General features: G+C 31.6%; 1 protein-coding gene across 5 annotated transcripts in view; it reads right to left on the bottom strand.

Moving 5' to 3' along the window:
- LOC143054828 (adhesion G protein-coupled receptor L2-like) overlaps window positions 1–2,588 on the bottom strand; it is a 60,558-nt gene extending 57,970 nt beyond the window's left edge. For 3 of the 5 annotated variants that reach the window (XM_076227881.1, XM_076227904.1, XM_076227898.1), the window contains exon 1: window positions 2,569–2,587. The gene's annotated coding sequence lies outside the window, so the exon portion shown is untranslated. Of the gene's footprint in view, window positions 1–2,568 lie in introns of all 5 variants that reach the window. The other 2 variants (XM_076227912.1, XM_076227922.1) reach the window with 1 other exon arrangement.
- Between the last annotated feature and the right edge of the window lie 9,515 nt (window positions 2,589–12,103).

Raw genomic sequence — 12,103 nt, 5'->3', positions numbered from 1 at the left:
AAGAGAACAACCAACATTAGGTACACAATCAAATTCAAAACCTTCATAGTTTAACTACTTACACCACTAGGCCACCCTTGAAAAAATCAACTCTGCATCATCATGAGACTTTTTTTTTTAGTAATTTCTGTTTGTTTTCTATGTGTTATTAAACATCAATAAAGGACTGACAGCATCCTAACAAGTAACAACACAGATGATCAAAAGGCATCTAGAAGTTTTCAATATGAGACAAGTGTCTATTCAACATGTCAAGTATAAAATAACATAAAGTTATAGTAATGTTCTGTCCAGATTGCAATATACTAAACACTGCACATCTTATTTAGCAAGAAAGGATTACCGACATATGAAGTCACAATCATATCGAAAACTTAACTTGTAAAATGGTGAAAATAAGCAACACAACACTGCCTAACAAAACTTATTATCAGCCACATAATGATGATGCACCTTCATCTATATGAAATAAAATTTTCAACATTTAATGCCGGCGTCACAAATTGCCGTATAGACCGACGTGCACCAAACGTACAGAAAAAATTGACAAAGTCAGTATACGTTAGTTGCACGCCAGAGGAATGCTAAGCAATCGTTAAATGTGCATTGCATAAGTTTGAAGTATGTCAAAATACAAAGGTATATGCTTAGTGGACACTACAATTTGAGGAAATTTTTATGCAGCATAAAAATTTTCATTCAGCTCAAATGTGTGTCTAGCATATACCTGAACGCTACATGCACGTAATAAACACTACAAGCGCGTTCAAACACTACAGATAAGTTTGAGACACATTTAGGGCACGTTGTATACGCTCAAAGATCGTTCGACTTTAACTAAAACGTATGCAGGTGTGTTTGTAACAAAACTCCATAACAGAACGTCCAGGATACGACAGGGAGGCGTCTCAAATATGTTCATGAAACTTTTTCCCATCGTAGGGTGCATTCCATCTATGTTAGACAAACGCCAGGCATAAGCCCACATACCTTTCTTGAACGCCTGATAAATGCTTGGGTACGCTTAAAGCTCGTTGTGCACACATTACAGATATGATTGACAGGTTGAATTCATTCAAGATTATTAGCGTATTGGCAGCGTACAAGATTTTTTAACACACCCGGTGCTGTCCGAGCTATGTACGCTGATGTGTGAAGCTGGTATAAGAATGTACTTAGGTGAAATTAAATAAACCAAGAATTTAAAATTGATACTATATGCCGAAAGAGCATTTGTTATGGATCAAAATAAGCTAAAAATATTGTTATGTCATGAAGCTCCTTTTCAAGATGTTTGATTTCTAAAATATGGTGGGAAAAGGACGACTCCGTCTTTTACCTTATATTAGCATGGATATTATTCGGGTCTCAAATCAAAAGAAAGAAAATCAAGAATCTGCTTAAATTTTGTTAAAGGACCTTTTACAGCTATTGGTCTTATATGAAAAAGCACATTGACCTATATATATTTTTTTTTGCTCTTTTGGTCCCTTTAATAATCTTCTATCAATATATACTAGTGAGTAGTGTTATGAAAAGCTTGTTATTTTGAAACTGAGTCACTAAGTGAATCTCATTAAGACCAACTTATAATGATATTATTTGTAAATGAATTGATAACTGGTGGGTTCAAATCAGATATGCTGCCAAATGATACCATGTTGTTAACTGGCGGCTGAAATCAGATATGCTGCCAAATGATACCATGTACTATATAATCTGATTACAATCATCCGTTGTAATTGTTAGGTTGTCAATCTACCATACAAGGACTTTTAAGTGTCAAGTCTTTCATCTAATGACAGCTGGACAAGAACATTGGCCAATAAAAAAGGGGCATTAAAGGTCATTAATAAAGTACTTTGGAACTAGCAGCATCACCTAGAATGTTTGATTCAAGGACATGAACGATGCAGAGTGTCAGTCAGTATTACTAAACCCCTTTTTTTTTGTTATATCAGCCATATTCATGATGTTCCAAAATCTATTTAAATTTTTTTTTATACATTAATCCCTTGTACCAATAAATGCACGAAAGTAATAGTTTAACAATTCTGTCTGCCCATTCAAAATACTCTTGTAAGTCGAGATGCCATTCGTTCTTATGTTGTACTGTTATACCACTGTCCCAGGTTAGGGGGAGGATTGGGATCCCGCTAACATGTTTAACCCCGCCCCATTATTTATGTATGTGCCTCTCCCAAGTCAGGAGCCTGTAATTCAGTGGTTGTCGTTTGTTTATGTGTGACATATTTGTTTTTCGTTCATTCTTTAATATAAATAAGACCGTTAGTTTTCTTGTTTGAATTGTTTTACATTGTCATATCAGGGCCTTTTATAGCTGACTATGTGATATGGGCTTTGCTCATTGTTGAAGGCCGTACGTTGACTTGCGTCATTTTAGTCTCTTGTGGACAGTTGTCTCATTGGCAATCATACCACATCTTCTTTTTTATATTATCTTTTGGTTCAGTGTTCCTTATTTTGATCTGACATAATATGGGAGCAAGTAATTATGAATATATCACCAACTACCTTACACATATAAACTTAAAATAAGATGCTTACATTTTTTGAACTCCAATACAATGAAAAACTCTGTTGTTTGCTTTTGAACTGCTTTGTGATTTTACTTCACAGATCTATAAAATTACATTTTTTTGTATGAATATAGATCTGATCACAAAATGAGAGTTTATGATATGAAAATTTATAAACCTTTCATGTATTCAAATATGGAGACATATGGAGCTGTTGTCCATTTGAATACAAAGCTAATAGTAACCCATACCTTGATAACTGGATTACAATCAAATCTACACAAGGTAGACAATTAATCAATACTCATGTTTTTATATCTAATATCATAATACAGGAAACAGCTGGCCAGTTCACAGTGGATGTGACACTCTAATCATTAGCCCTCCTTATACAAACAATCGCAACTATTAATGTAAATGTACAATTATCAAAAGGTCAACAAAAGGTTCTGTTTAATTCAATTAATCTGACATCGTTTGTTTAATCTTTGTAAAATATATAATCCAGATCAATGACTAAAGGGAGATAATAAAAAAAATACATTTTCGATTATTAATCAAACAAGTTGAAATCTATAAAACTAAGCATTCACTTCTAGGAAACTTTTTCTCATGGTTGGTAGGCAGAATTCACAATAAATTTTCACTAAAAATATTCACTAAAAAATAGAATTCACTATAAATTTTCACTAAAAATATTCACTAAAAATATTTGTTAAAGTTGCACAGAATTTTAATGCAATCTTTGAGATATGACTATTGCAAGAACATCCAAATTTAAATAAACAGTTTTTAAGTTTTACTTTATTGGGTTGCTGTTTTATTGCCCTTATATACCCCTTTACTTTTATTAAAGTAAATAAAAATTTGAAAGACACACAAAATATTGTGGCAGTAAATTATTGAACACTTTTGAAACATAAAGGTTATAGTAAACAGCCAGAAGTTCAGTCATCACAGGGATATGTGCTTTTACAAGTGTATAACCACACAGGATAATACATTAAGAATAAACTAATCAAGCGTTTGTTGATGATGCTGAGACTTATAATGTACTTATATTTTGGCATTACACAAGGAAATGCTTTTCTGAGACTGTTCTGACGTCTTTACACTTAATTTAATCAATTGGCTGTTTGCTGAATGACACTTTAGGCTGGGCAAACATGGTTTATTTATTAGCTGTTATTGGCTTTGAAAAAGGTTTCAGCAACTGTGAGTACTCTTTAAGATTTGTACTTGGTGCCTTTTGTCTTTAGGTTAAATTTTTTTTTTCGTGTTTCATGCTGATCTGATCAGTAAAGCCATTTCCAACTGATGTTTACAGTTTGTTCTTATTTTGTTCAGTTACACCATTGTTGAAGTTTAGGGGAGGTTCAAATAAGAACAGGTGAAATGGAAAAATAAAGATTGAAAATCACAAATCCTTTTGGGTTCTGCTCCATAAATGAACATGTTATCTTAATGTGTTTTATCTGATGATCTGTCAAATAGTGAACAGATACATAAACGATTTTACTATTTATCTCAAGACATTGTCAAACCATTTTAGACAGCATCTTGATTAAACCAACCTTAATTATTATTAATATGGAGATTTGTTTGATTCATTCCCATAATACAACTGTTCATTAAAAACATTACAGACATATTGTAATGTTTCATACAATGCAATGGTAAAGGGCCCTCCCCCTTTTTAGGAAGGGTTTTAACATCACACCTTTGGTATATTTTTACCCGCTTATTGATAGGATTTCAAACTCCTGTGGCTGTTCATGCGACGGAAAACGGGTGTCGTTCTCAATATTTCATAATATACAGGTGACATAATTGAAAAGTTTATCATGAAAACACATCTTGTATCTCGATTGAAATGATTTTAAACTACAACATCATGTTTTAGTGTTTACCTTACTTCAACTTACCTGCGCAATTTTCGCGGGAACTTAATAAATGCTGTACAAACCCGGAGATGACGCCGTGAGGAATTCCGGCAATACTTTTTTTTCGGTTTTTCACATTTTTGTGATAAAATGATCATGATAGCTGTTTACAGTTTATTGTATTTATATGTAGTCTACATTTAATGTTCAGCAACATATTTTGTTCATTTGTCAATAGTTTGGTCCTCTTTTCAGATACTACAATAATCAACTATATTTGGTGTCGGAATGATTATAAAATGTGTACATGTCTGTCTGCCAGGATTTATTTAAGCTTTAGATTCATTGTTTAATGTTCAAGCAATAGGTCAACCATTTTTTTTTTTTTTTGTTATGTGTAGGGAAATATTGTAAGGTCTACATGTCTGGTATGTATCATCTCAGTGACCATGACCTCATTTTTATAGTTCATTGGTCTGTATTAATTTTTCATGGTTTTGTCTATTTCATGGATACTATTAGCAATGTGTACTATATTTGATGAATAGAATAATAATGCATGTCTGTCTGGCAGTGTATATCTGACCTTGACCTCATTTTCAGGGATCATTGATAATGTTAAGTTTATGTGATACTTGTAACACAGAAAATAAAAACATGGAAAAGGAGCATTTCAATGTATGCACTCTTGTTCAAACTTTAAAATGAACAAGAGTGCATACACGGAAATGCCCCTTCTTCTAAAATCACTGACTATGATTGATTTTTAATATGTTGAAAGTATAGGTAACCAGATGCTCCGCAGGGCGCAGCTTTATACGACTGCAGAGGTTGAACCCTGAACGGTTGGGGCAAGTATGGACACAACATTCAAGATGGATTCAGCTCTAAATTTGGATTGTGATTAAATAGTTGACACAGCATAGGTTTCTGACACATAATGAATGTGGTCTAATGAATTTAAAAATTTTTTTGGCTTTGTGCAATTCACTAGGCTGTTGAATATTAATCCTCTCAAAAAAATGTTTGAAGAAATTTTCTTTTTATTTATGAAATCTGAAATGAAAAAAATTGAACCCCCCCCCCCCAACCCCCCCAACCCCAATTTTTTTTTCACATCCCCCTTTCCCTTATTCCAAAACTGATCTCAATTCAAATTTCTAATGGAGTTTGCAACAATAACTACTCATTTAAATACATATTAAAATGTAAAAAAAGTGCTTGTTATCACTGAATGGTAAAGATTGTTTTAATTTATCAGTTGGTAGTAAAAGTGAATATACATTGTATATTGTATAAAGCAATGATTTAAGTTGATTCAACTACTATTCTGGACAAAGAAAGATAACTCCAATTGAAAATATGAAAATTTCTTGCTATTGCACAATATTGTGCAATTAGATATTTCTTGCTATTGCGCAATACTGTGCAATTGAAAATATTTGCTATTGCACCATACTGTGCAATTGAAGATTTCTTGCTATTGCGCAATACTGTGCAATTGAAAATTTCTTGCTATTGCACAATACTGTGCAATTGAAGATTTCTTGCTATTGCTGAATACTGTCCAATTGAAAATTTCTTGCTATTGCACAATACTTATTATAATAATTTTGGATCCTGATTTGGACCAACTTGAAAACTAGGCCCATAATCAAAAATCTAAGTACATGTTTAGATTCAGCATATTAAAGAAGCCCAAGAATTCAATTTTTGTTAAACTTTTAATTTTGGACCCTTTGGACTTTAATGTAGACCAATTTGAAAACGGGACCAAAAATTAAGAATCTACATACACATTTAGATTTGGCATATTCAAAGAACCCCAATTATTCAATTTTTGATGAAATCAAACAAAGTTTAATTTTGGACCCCGATTTGGACCAACTTGAAAACTGGGCCAATAATCAAAAATCTAAGTACATTTTTAGATTCAGCATATCAAAGAACCCCAAGGATTCAATTTTTGTTAAAATCAAACTAAGTTTAATTTTGGACCCTTTGGACCTTAATGTAGACCAATTTAAAACGGGACCAAAAATTAAGAATCTACATACACAGTTAGATTGGGCATATCAAGGAACCCCAATTATTCAATATTTGATGAAATCAAACAAAGTTTAATTTTGGACCGTTTGGGCCCCTTATTTCTAAACTGTTGGGACCAAAACTTCCAAAATCAATCCCAACCTTCCTTTTGTGGTCATAAACCTTGTGTTTAAATTTCATAGATTTCTATTTACTTATACTAAAGTTATGGTGCGAAAACCAAGAAAAATGCTTATTTGGGCCCCTTTTTGGCCCCTAATTCCTTAACTGTTCGGACCTCAACTCCCAAAATCAATCCCAACCTTCCTTTTGTGGTCATAAACCTTGTGTTTAAATTTCATTGATTCCTATTTACTTATACTAAAGTTATTGTGCGAAAACCAAGAATAATGCTTATTTGGGCCCTTTTTTGGCCCCTAATTCCTAAACTGTTGGAACCAAAACTCCCAAAATCAATCCCAACCTTCCTTTTGTGGTCATAAACCTTGTGTCAAAATTTCATAGATTTCTATTTACTTAAACTAAAGTTATAGTGTGAAAACCAAGAAAATGCTTATTTGGGCCCTTTTTGGCCCCTAATTCCTAAAATGTTGGGACCAAAACTTTCAAAATCAATCCCAACCTTCCTTTTGTGGTAATAAACCTTGTGTTAAAATTTCATAGATTTCTATTTACATGTACTAAAGTTAGAGTGCGAAAACTAAAAGTATTCGGACGACGACACAGACGACGACGCCAACATCATACCAATATACGACCAAAAAATTTTCAATTTTTGCGGTCGTATAAAAAGGTGTTACAAGTATCACATCTTAGTATTGATAGTCCTTCTAAAAAGTTGGTGTTGATGGCAGATATTTTGAAGTATCTTGAAATATTCACATATCTTTTTATCAACACTAAGGGCTAGACTTGTGGAACAGATACTTGACTATTGCTGAAGACAAGCTTGGTGTCGACCTTTTTCTGTTTTTTTCCATGTTTTTTTTTCTGTGTCATTGGCACATATCCAATATCTATATATGTTACAGTGAATTTGTATAATCAGGGATTATGTAGAATCCCTAAAATTTTCAGGGATTATGTATAATCACTGGTTAGTTAGGGATTATATATAATCACTACAATTTTCAGGGATTATGTATAATCACTAGAAAAAACGTCAGGGATTATACAGAATAACTGAAATGATACTAAGATATATAACGGTGTCTTCCCATTTATCCAACTTTTAAATTTTTTTATTTTTCTTAATTATTGGGTTGTTTGTTTAGTAATAATAAGGTGTCTTTCTAAAATTTGACAGTAAATTTGTTCCTGTATGTTTTATATTATTTAAAATATATGTATATTACATTAATGTAAACATTCATAAGATTGTCAATTCTATCCCGAATTTGTCAATTAAAACAGCAAAAGACGTAGAAATATCTGAATGTTTTGGTATTTGAGCAAGTGTAAAATCATTTGTTCCCCGGACTTTTGCTATACCGACCAGAAACTTAACATTTTACGACACTAGAGAGACAAAAGTCAATAATTTTCTTCAGTTTTACCGGTTTAAGGAAAGTAAGACAATATCAAAACATGAGGGAAAATACAAAAACTATGACCTCTTGTGTTTTAGAAATTGAAATTTAACTTAACTTAAGTTAAGTTATTTAATATTATATAAATCAACCGAAGTTAAGTTAAGTTAAGTTAAGTTAAGTTATTTAATATTATATAAATCAACCGTCGTTGCACGGGACTCATACCGTTGCCCGGTCTGATTGCATTGATATCTGCATCGTTAGCGAGAGCCTTATCCCCACTGCTACCGGGGTTAACATTATCAATTGGCAAATCAAGCCATTTAAACTGTACTTTGAAAATGATTGAAATATATGAAATAAGTCATTAAAAATCTTGATAAAACTAAAGGGGGGTCTCAACACTTGCAGGTGCGTGTAGCTCACAGCTTAAGGATATGAGGAAAAGTAAATGTGTTTTATAAATCACAAGTCTACTACCAATAATTATGCACACTTTTTAGAATTTCGTAAAATTTTTGTTTGTGTACCTTTTCTCATGGACTGGCTCATATCAGACTAATACCCTTAATATTGTATAACGTTAGGCATAATATATTAATATGAAAGACACAAAAATATTTAAATGATAAACACAATATAATTAAATGATAAACACAATATAATTAAATGATAAACACAATATAATTAAATGATAAGCACAATATAATTAAATGATAAGCAAAATATATATTGAATAATTGATGTTTTGTTTTTAATACTGACTTTATCAGCAATAATATCAAGCGAGCCCTTTTTGATATTTACTGTATCAGTATTAATAATATCAAGCGAGCCCACAAGGGCAGGTTGATGAAGTTAGTATTAAAATATTAACATGATTAAATGGCATAATTAAATGATAAGCACAATATAATTAAATGATAAGCACAATATTTATTGTATAATTGATGTTTTGTTTTTAATACTGACTTTATCAGCAATAATATCAAGCGAGCCCTTTTTGATATTTACTGTATCAGTATAAATAATATCAAGCGAGCCCACAAGGGCGGGTTGATGAAGTTAGTATTAAAATATTAACATGATTAAATTGCATAATGATTATTTTTTTTTATCGTATTGTTTTAGCAATTGTTTTTAGGTTGAGATATGAATTAAACTGAAATTGTCATCAAAACTATTTTTACGCGTACAATCTTTTTGATAAATGTTAATTTTATGCACAATATTTTAAAAATAAACATTTTATTTACAAACTAGATTTGGATGGCATCGACTATTACACATTTGTCCTGTTTTTTTACATGTATATCTATTAAATTCATATTTGTTTTTACCACAATATCAACATTTAAAAAACCTTGTCCTCCATATCCAATCATATTTTACGGCACGTCTCAGAGAAATAGAGTTTTCAGCACAAACATCTGAAGGTACCAATGAAGGGAAATCAGCAACCTCAAACTGATTTCTTGTATTAAAGATCCGAGCAGGAGTCCATTGCTATATGGCAAGGATCTCCCTTTCCTGGAACCACTTGTGGAATTGGTTTGAGATATATGTTGTTTTTCCTCGCAATTTGCATTAACTTTTGAGCATACGTTTTTCTTCAACCCAGGCAACACCAGTGCCTGTGCTGAGCTTATTTGTTAGTAGCATAATGAGGTTCAACACTTGGATAAAATATATAGGAAAAAACTAATCACTTAAGAATCAAATAGTAGATCAGGAATGAAGACTGCATGTTTACTTAAACTTTCAAGGAATAAGAAAAAAATGATAATTTGTCTATGTTAATTTGTTTCATCATCTTTGGAGCTTTTAATTATTGATAATCACTGAAATCATATTAGGGAATTTGTAGAATACTAATTAAAATTATCAGTGATTATGTGAAATCACTGGTAATTTTCAGGGAATCTGTATAATCACTAATGATTTTAGTGATTCTACATAATCCCTGAAAAATCAGGGATTCTACATAATCACTGATTATACAAATTCACTGTAACATATATATGTAATGAACTGCCCCACATTTGAGGTTATATAGGTCATGAATTCATTGGCTTGCTGAAAGGAAATAAGTTGTGTGATAGAAGACTTTAAAGGAGTACCACAGGGTTCCTTTATTGGTCTATAATTAAATGAATTGGTAAATAAGGATCATTTGATTGGCAACATTAAGTGGCAAGTTTAGCTTGACAACGTTTACCAATGATAGCTGATAATACCCTGCTATGTACTAGACCTTTCTTTCTTCAATTTTCAAATATTTAAATGTTTCTTTTGTTGTTTATTTGCATTTTTATTCTTTGATTCTTTAAATTGGATCAAGACAAAGTATGTTTCCTGCATTCAAAACAGTGTGATTAGATGTGGTATGAGCATCAAAAAATATTTCAGAATATCCTGAACTTTAATTATAGAAATTAATGAAATGTAAAACTTCAGCTACAGTTTACTTCAAAACATTTTGGACAGGATTAAACAAAATACTTATTCCTTAAGGTCAAGATACAGTAAATGTCACAGATTTACGTAAAACTTTGGCTCTTTGAACTACAACCGAAAATTGTAAAAATAATGCATTTATCTCATTTATCATTTGAAATTTTACTGATTTAATTCTTTCAAAATGGGTGAACATTTGTAAAGAAAGCACATAAAAGCGGCAAAAACCCTTCGAGAATTTGTCTTTAAATCATCAAATCTACTTCATAGATTTTTCTTAAAAAACTATAAGTTGTTGATACATAAATTTCTGTTTTAATGGTGCAAAATAAAGATAGGGTCACCGACTTTGTTTTTATGGTATACATCATTCAGTCGTGTTCCTGGTGAAAAAAGGCCTCAAAGCATCGAAAAAATTGTAACGTCATATGTTACAGTCCGTAAAATGTTGATTTTTGACGTTTTTTACTACCAACAAGGTAACAAATTGATTAATAGACAAAAAAGGAAGTTGGTGACCATATGATTATTTCAAATCAATAAAACAGAAATGTATTTGTCAACACAATATAGTTCTTTAAGAAAAATCTATGGAGTAGATTTAGAGATTTGATGTTTTAAACCAACATTTTAGAAGATTTTTCTCCAATTTTATATGCTATCTATTCAATTATTCACTCATATTGAAAAAAAATCAATCTGTAATATTTCAGATAAAAAAAAAACAAATGCATTATTTTTTCGATTTTCAATTGTAGTTCAACAAGTCATGGTTGTATGCAAAATTTTAGAAAAATCTGCGACATTGCCTATTTACTGTTCCTTGACCTTAACAACATACATGTATGGTTATTGCGAGTACAAAAAAACATTGCTATAAAGTTTCCCCATTATAGATACAGATCTAATTTCTATTCTGATGTTGACTGTTTACCCTTTGCTGTTAATCATCATCAGATGATGATCTTACAAACTAAAAATATGTTGTGAATTTTGATTTTTAGTCACTTTGTTTCTAATTAGTTTTAGTATTTGACTGGTTTCAATCTCTTCTTACACAATCACTTGACATGCTAGATGCTACCTAGGCTAGCTTCATACAGTAGTAAGCCAAGATTATGCCTTCCCAACTATATGTCATCATTTATTCTTCTCCTAGTTAGTGATCATTCTGTTGGTAGCTCGACTGTGTAGGTTTTTTATCGTATGTTTCACTACTACATAATATGGACTAGATAGGCAAATGGGGAGGTTTGTGTACATGTAAAACAGGATCAACCCTATCACATTTTATGCCTGTACCAAGTTGGGCCATGCAATGCTTTTTTTGTTGTCCTTGTCAGTGTTTGTGATTGGTGTGCATGGCTCAATATTTCTGGTACATGTATATGCTATTATCCTTTTATGTGCTATCCTAGATCAATCTTGAACTTGCCTGAATCTAACAAGCATATATATGCAGTGACCTTCAGATGCCATAAGATTTTTCTCGATCAAATAAATAATCTGGCATTTTTTATCACTCTCTAAAAATCACAGTAATATATGACATGATAATTTCTGAATTTTCAGTAAAAATAATGGCATTCTTTTATATTGAAGTAAATTGAGTAGGGGCACTAGCTGTCAAATTCATGTTCAC

The sequence above is a fragment of the Mytilus galloprovincialis genome, chromosome 1 (genome assembly GCF_965363235.1).
Source record: "Mytilus galloprovincialis chromosome 1, xbMytGall1.hap1.1, whole genome shotgun sequence".
NCBI lineage: Eukaryota > Metazoa > Mollusca > Bivalvia > Mytilida > Mytilidae > Mytilus > Mytilus galloprovincialis.
This window is presented reverse-complemented; position numbering and strand designations above follow the sequence as displayed.